Genomic DNA, 8466 nt, shown 5'->3' with positions numbered 1-8466 from the left:
CTATTGAGTCTACTGGTTGTAATTCGGTGTCAAATCCCTTGGGTCGTTATGTACTTGTCGACAAAGTGTGTAAGAAATGTCCCCTAGCAATTCGAGGTTCCTGTTTTCCAGCGGACTTGATGCTTTTGCCGTTTGATGAATTTGATGTTATCCTTGGGTTGGATTGGTTGACCGTGCATGATGCGATTGTGAATTGCAAGAGCAAGACTATTGATTTGAGGTGCGCAAATAACGAAGTAGTCCGAATTGAGTCCGCGGACTTGGAGGGGATACCAGCTGTAATATCAGCAATGTTGGCACAGAAATATGTGAGAAAAGGGTGCGAAGCATACCTTGCATATGTGCTTGATGACAAAGAATTAGAAAAGAAACCCGAATCTGTGCCGGTGGTTTGTGAATACCCGGATGTTTTTCCGGAAGAATTACCGGGTTTACCACCTGTTCGGGAGGTAGAGTTTGGTATTGAGCTTGTACCTGGGACTACGCCGATTTCGATAGCTCCGTATCGTATGGCACCAACTGAGTTAAAAGAGTTGAAAGCTCAGCTGCAAGAATTGACGGATAGAGGTTTCGCTCGGCCAAGTTTCTCACCTTGGGGTGCACCAGTATTGTTCGTGAAAAGAAGGACGGAACCATGAGGTTGTGCATTGACTATCGTCAACTGAATAAAGTGACGATAAAGAATAAATACCCACTACCGCGTATCGATGATTTGTTTGATCAACTAAAGGGGGCCTCAGTGTTCTCAAAAATAGATTTGAGATCGGGTTATTATCAGTTGCGGATTCGAGATTCAGACGTACCCAAAACTGCTTTCAGAACGAGGTACGGTCACTACGAATTCTTAGTGATGCCGTTTGGGCTCACTAATGCCCCGGCAGTATTTATGGATTTGATGAATCGGATCTTCAGACCATATTTGGATCGGTTCGTAGTTGTGTTCATTGATGACATCTTGGTCTATTCAAGAGATGAGACCGAACATGCTGAGCACCTGAGACTAGTGTTGCAAATTTTACGGGATAAGCAGTTATATGCTAAGTTCAGTAAGTGTGAGTTCTGGTTAAGAGAGGTTAGCTTCTTGGGTCATGTGGTATCCGCGTCGGGTATTCGAGTTGACCCGAACAAAATTTCAGCCATACTTGACTGGAAACCTCCGAGAAATGTTACTGAAGTTCGGAGCTTTTGGGGCTCGCCGGTTATTACCGACGATTTGTGAAAGGTTTCTCGATGATAGCCACACCAATGACGAAGCTACTTCAAAAGGATGTTAAGTTCGAGTGGACGGAGAAATGTCAGAAAAGTTTCGACCAACTGAAAACTCATTTGACTGAAGCTCCAATTTTGGTGCAACCCGAATCGGGTAAAGAGTTTGTCATCTATAGTGACGCATCCCTACTTGGGTTGGGTTGTGTATTGATGCAAGAAGGTCGAGTCGTGGCCTATGCGTCGAGACAATTGAAGCCACACGAGAGGAATTATCCGACCCATGATCTCGAACTAGCTGCCATCGTGTTTGCTTTAAAAATATGGCGACATTATCTGTTTGGTGAGAAGTGCCATGTATTTTCGGATCACAAAAGTCTCAAATATTTGATGACTCAACGAGACTTGAATCTGCGACAAAGACGTTGGCTTGAGTTGTTGAAAGATTACGAGCTTGTCATTGATTACCACCCGGGAAAGGCTAACGTGGTTGCGGACGCCTTAAGCCGGAAGTCATTGTTTGCTTTACGAGCGATGAACGTGCATTTGTCTATTCTACCAGACAGTGTGTTAGTAGCTGAATTAAAAGCTAAACCATTATTGACTCACCAAATTCGTGAAGCTCAGAAAGTTGATGATGAATTGGTTGCAAAACGGGCTGAGTGTTTTCCGAACGAGGAATCGGAGTTTCAAATTGATGATGATGATTGTTTGAGGTACAGAAATCGTTTGTGTGTTCCAAGGAATTCGGAACTCATTTCGATGATTCTGAACGAAGCCCATTGTAGCCGAATGTCAGTTCACCCGGGGAGTACGAAAATGTACAACGATTTGAAACGTCAATTTTGGTGGCATGGTATGAAACGGGACATCTCTGACTTTGTTTCGAGATGTTTAATATGTCAACAAATGAAAGCGGAACATCAAGTGCCTTCGGGATTACTCCAGCCGATCATGATACCCGAGTGGAAATGGGATCGAGTCACAATGGACTTTGTGTCCGGACTGCCTTTGTCAGCAAGTAAGAAGGATGCGATATGGGTTATTGTTGATAGACTGACTAAGTCGGCTCATTTCATCCCCGTGCATACGGATTTTTCATTGGATAAACTAGCTGAATTGTATGTTTCTCAGATTGTGAGATTACACGGGGTACCGATTTCTATTGTGTCGGATAGAGATCCGAGATTCACCTCGCGATTTTGGAAGAAGTTGCAAGAAGCTTTGGGTACCAAGCTGCATTTTAGCACCGCTTTTCATCCACAAACCGATGGTCAATCCGAGCGGATAATTCAGATACTTGAGGATATGTTGAGATGTTGCATCCTCGAGTTCAGTAGTTCATGGGAACGGTACTTACCTTTGATTGAATTCGCTTACAACAATAGTTTTCAATCAAGTATTAAGATGGCACCCTACGAGGCTTTGTACGGTCGTAAATGCCGTACACCATTGTTTTGGACCGAGCTCGGTGAAAGTAAAATTTTCGGAGTTGATTTGATTAAAGATGCTGAACAGAAAGTAAAGGTAATCCGTGAAAGTCTGAAAGTAGCCACGGATCGTCAGAAGTCGTACGCAGATTTGAAACGAAAAGACATCGAGTATCAGGTGGGAGACAGAGTGTTCCTTAAGGTTTCACCTTGGAAAAAGATACTCAGGTTCGGCCGTAAGGGCAAGTTGAGCCCAAGATTCATTGGGCCGTATGAAATATCCGAAAGAATTGGTTCAGTGGCATATAGATTGATTTACCCCCTGAACTTGAAAGGATTCACAATGTTTTTCATGTTTCGATGCTACGACGTTATAGATCCGATCCGTCACATGTGATTAATCCCTCGGAAGTTGAAATTCAATCTGACTTGAGTTATGAAGAAGAACCGATTCGTATCCTAGCTCGTGAAGTGAAAGAGTTGCGAAACAGAAGGGTTCCGTTAGTTAAGGTGTTATGGCTCAAACACGGGATCGAGGAAGCTACTTGGGAAACTGAGAGCTCGATGAAAGAACGATACCCAAACCTATTCACCAGTAAGATTTTCGGGGACGAAAATTTCTTAAGTGGGGGAGAGTTGTGACAGCCCAAAACTGACCCTAGTCGGGAAGTGGTTTCGGGACTGCTAAACCGAGTCTTATAAATGATTAAAAGTTATATTCTGTGTTTATGATGTGAGTAAATGCATGTGTGAAAGTCTCATGCATTAATTTGATCATCTTTATGTGAATTTTTTTTATTGGACTTATATGAAACTTTGTTGGAAAGTGAGAGGCTAATTTACAATGGTCTAATAGTACATGCATTGAAAGGAGTGGTTTTGCATGTCAATTTACCCAAGTTAAATAGGGTGGCCGGCCATGTTATGGATTAAATAATATTATAACTATTTTATGCTAATAGTTTATGTTACAAAATGAAATAATGAATAAGGTTAATAAAATACAAGTTAGTGGGAGGAGAAACCAAAGTTAGCCTATGTTTTCTCCTCCATTGCCGTAACTAGAGAAAGAAGAGGAAGAAAAGCCTTTGGGGAAGAAAATTCGGCTAAGGTGGATACCTAAAGTAAGGTAAGTTCAATGTCATTCTTGGAAAACTTATGCACCATTTGGATGATTAGTTTAACTTCTACCTATTTTATGGTTTGAAGATAGGTTTTGTATGAGTTAAGTTTCGGTTAAGGTGGATTGATTAATTGGGTTTTATAAGGAAATTATGCCATAGCCGAATGTGTCTTGAAGAAGATGTTATATGTGCTTATTATAAGTATATGTATATTCGGCTAATGAGTTTGAATTGAAGTTTCGATAGGTTGTGGGTTGAGTGGCCGAGTGAACTATAGGCTTTGCAAGGATGGAACAATGGGAGAGTGACTAGAATGGGGTAAAGATTTTTGGATGAGTGGCTTAGAGGAGCCTAGTACATTCGGTCAAAGATTGAGCCTATTTAGAATGTAAATTTCTTCCTCTATGATTAGGTTCCTTGCATGTTAATTGGTTCTTGTTAGGACCAAAGGATCGATCAATAGGCATTAAAAGGCTAAATGTGTGAATTTAAGGTATAAGAACCTATAGGTAATTACCTAGGTAATGTTGGAAATTAATGTAGTGTATTCGGCCATGTAGAGTATATCCTAGAGATATTATGTTTAATTCTCTATAATCGGCTAAATGAGTGATAATGGGTTATAATGTTGAATGGAATTATATGTATAAGTGGTTAGTAAAGTGATTAAACTACCGAATTTAATTAGTAAATGTGTTCTAAGCTTGATGAATTTTGAGATGCGATTGGGAGTAAATTTGTCATGAGCATACTTTGTTAATAATAAATATGATAAATGTATATATATATAGCTGAATGTGATATGTGTGAATTATATGTTAAATCAAGACTTGGTAAGCTAGCTATTAAGGTGAAATGCTAATGTTAGTATTTGATTTGGTGATAATCTGTTTGGGGACAGCAGCAGTAAGGTGATTTTGGAAAATCGCCATAAATTATAGGAGTTGAATTAGAAGCTGAGTGAATTATGTCATTAAAGCTTGAAGAGTCTATTTTCTTACAAAAGAAACTATAAAAACAAAAGAGTTACCGATCTTGAGATATTTGAAGCATTGTGGGGCTGAGTCATAATGACTGCTGGATTCCCTGTTCTGTTTTTAGAAAATCATTATAAATTGTACAAAAATGATTATAAGATAAAATTTATATGCTTAGACTCCTTAATGAGTCTAGTTTCTAATGAGATCAAATACAACACATTTTGAATTCTGTAAAGGGAGAAATTGGATTCGTAGTGAAGAGTGGTCAGAATAGTCAAACAGTGAACAGGGGAAATTTTAAGAAAAATCTGGTATTGATTGGCCAAGCCTAAAATTCTGAAAATTTTATGGATGGAAGATATACGAGTCTATATTCAGGGAAAATTAACGGCAAGTGATTTGGAGTTTAGTAGCTCCAGTTATAAGTAATTTAGTAACTACTGCTCAGGAAAACAGCTCGTAGTGAATATGTGATTTTGTTGTAAACATTAATGAAAGTTTGCCGATGAATTATTTATTGATTAATATAAAGCTTGCTATAATCTATGTGTGTGAAAGTCGGATCAATATATATAATATTATTCTGAAAAGTAATACTTGAATAGTCGATTAATGACTATTTTAAATTTTGTTGAACTTAAGCTCAAGAGCAAAGGGGAACTAGATCCGATAAAGGGAAGGAAAAAGTAATTGAATAGCCGTTGAAGTCGTTCGACGACATTTGAGGTAAGTCTTCGAGTAATGACCCTACTTGAATTATATTGAAATGAATAGTCATACTATGACGGATAGTCGAATGTGCTTAGAGACTATGTTATAAAGCCAATTGAAATTATGCTCTTTGTGTGCGGCTACTGAGCCGAAATTTGAAAGGGTTAATAAATGTTTTGTGTTTGAGCCTTAGTAACGAAGAAATGATATGGATGTGTTATGATTATTGACATATGTGTGCATGAACATTGGAATATATCCGGGTTATGACCCGAAGGCAATTATGCGAGTTGACATATCCGGGCTAAGACCCGAAGGCAATTATGCGAGATGATATATCCGGGTTATGACCCGAAGGCAATTATGCGAGTTGACATATCCGGGCTAAGACCCGAAGGCAATTATGCGAGTTGATATATCCGGGCTATGACCCGAAGGCAATTATGCGGGATGATATATCCGGGCTAAGACCCGAAGGCAATTATGCGAGTTCATATGTCCGGGTTAAGACCCGAAGGCAAATATGTTTGCGGCTGTATTCGGTTAAATACCGAAGAAACTTGGGTTTGAATGTGAGCGTTTTGTGCTGTAACTAATTTAATAAATATGCTCGACCAACCCGAACGATACGGTATGTTTGCATGTGCATTGGAAAAGTCGATTCATTTTAAATAGTATTCGTGTGATCGGCTAACGAATTTTTCGGCTTTTAGAAAGGTTGATACCTTGTGTATATATGTTGATGAAGTATGTTTATGAAAATGTGTGTTATTAAAGTGACTTAGTTAGCTATGTGAATGTAATACTGTAGTTAAAGCCGATTTCATTACTTGAGACTTACTAAGCTTAAAATGTTTACCCGGTTGCTTTGGCTCTCTGTTTATAGATATTGTTCGTTAGCTATCGGATTCGGGATCAGCGAAGTCGAAGTCATCTACACTATCAAGCTCTTTTGGTACTCTTTTAGTTGAACTCTGGATATGGCATGTATAGGACTACCCCCTGTTGTTTAAGTTCTTTTGTGATGTATGTGTGTAAAGCCATGCGAAAATGGCTTGTAGATGTGGAGTATGGCATTAGACCATTTGTGTTTATGTATGTATATATATGGTTTCACGATGTGACTATGGATTGAAATGGAAGTGTTGGGCTAATGATCAGCCATTGGAATGGCTAAATATGATCACATGTGGACCTATGTATGGCAAAACCCTAGTTGGTCCATGGTAACCACAAAATAGGTAAAGTTTATCTTGAAAACAGATTTTGACAGCAACAGTGGTGTAGAATTGAAAAATCACATAAATTCGTAGGAGTGAAATTAAATAGTGAATAAATTATGTAATCGAACCTTGATGAATCTACTTTCATATGGAAGTAACGAAACAATTATAGGAACAGTACAGGAAGAGATATTCGGGTTCTTGTGAAACAGGGCCAGAACAGTTTCTGGATTCACTGTTCCGCCTTTGGAAATTCACTATAAATTGACCAGAGATAATTAGGGGTCATACCATATATGTATGGATTCCTCTCTGAGTCTAGTTTCCATAGAAACAAACGGCATTAGTATTAAAGCCCTGTGCAGAGAGATATCCCAGTCGTAATGGGAAAAGGTCAGTGTAGTCGACCCCTGTAACATGAGAGACTTTGACTAATAAACTGTACTAATTGGCCCGACCAAAAATTCTAGAAAAAAATATATAGGTGGGGACATGAGTCTAGTTTCAGGGAAAAATCACAAAACTGATTTTCGAGTTGTGAAACTCAAGATATGATTTTTGAAGCGACTAGTACTCAGACTGGGCAGTGTCTGGAAAATTTTTTTAAAAGTCTGTCAACACCTCGTATTCGACTCCGGTGACGGTCTCGGGTTTGGGGTGTTACAGAAGTTAGGGGGTTCGGGAGTATATTTATGGGAAGAAGAGATTTCAATGGTGTTTCTATCTACTTAATGTCTAGGTTCTCCTTTCTAACCTCAAAATTCTCTTCTTCTTCTTCGTTAAGATCAAACTAAGATCTCGTTTAATGAGTAGATGATTCAATCTTCTAATAAGTCTTACAGCTTTGCATGTTATGATTATAGAAGAAAAGGGTGTTACTAGAAAACTCTGCTTGAGGGTCTCATGTAGTTGAAATGTTAGTAAAATGTCTATAATAGGGATTCTAATAGAAATCTTATGATCTTTTAAGCAGTTTCTTTAGTTGGCTTAGGACAAATATTTGAAAAAAAAAAAGCCTCAAGCCAAGGTTAAGGTAGGTCTCTAGTGAGTCCCTAAACCCGACTTTTGCACACTATTATAATGATTCATTGTATGGCGAATGCGCATATCTTCTTGAGAAGTTGTTGTGTGTATGCATGGTTGTGTGTTCTCTATAAAGCATTCGTATGTTTGCTCAAAAGTGTATGATGCAGTGTATGAATATGACAATGTGCAGTAAGTATGCATGGGAAGTTATATGTTAAGAAGTATTGCTCTGTTAAAAGTATGAGCGAAATCTATGTAGATGTATCCATTATGTCATTTGAGTGATGCATGATAATCTATGTTGGCATTAAGAGGGTTCGGGGTGTTGGAAAATTATGTGATACAATAATGAACCCTGCGGTGGTACTTTGATGATGTTCATTAGTACAGTAAACACAAAAGCCATTATGGCGAGTATGTTTTTCGTTGGGATAGTAAACACAAAGGTTAGCGAGGTAATTATGTAGAAAGACCATCGCCATGGAATACTCCGGAATTGGCAGTTGAGCCGCATTTTTCCTACTAAGGTTTTTACATGTCCAAGGGGCGATGATGGACAAACATCAGGTTATGCTGAGTTTAGGCAAATCCATATCATCGAACATGACAATTGGTGTGGTGCATTGATGGAAAAGCAAACCAAGCCTTTGTGGTGAATATTCTATAAAGCCTTTGTGGCGAATACTCTGTAAAGCCATTATGGTAAATATTCTGTAAAGCATTTGTGGTGAACTCCTTATAAAGCCTTTCTGGTGAATATTATATA

This window comes from Gossypium hirsutum, chromosome A01 (genome assembly GCF_007990345.1).
Source record: "Gossypium hirsutum isolate 1008001.06 chromosome A01, Gossypium_hirsutum_v2.1, whole genome shotgun sequence".
Taxonomy (NCBI): domain Eukaryota; kingdom Viridiplantae; phylum Streptophyta; class Magnoliopsida; order Malvales; family Malvaceae; genus Gossypium; species Gossypium hirsutum.
Note: the sequence above shows the minus strand (reverse complement) of the source record.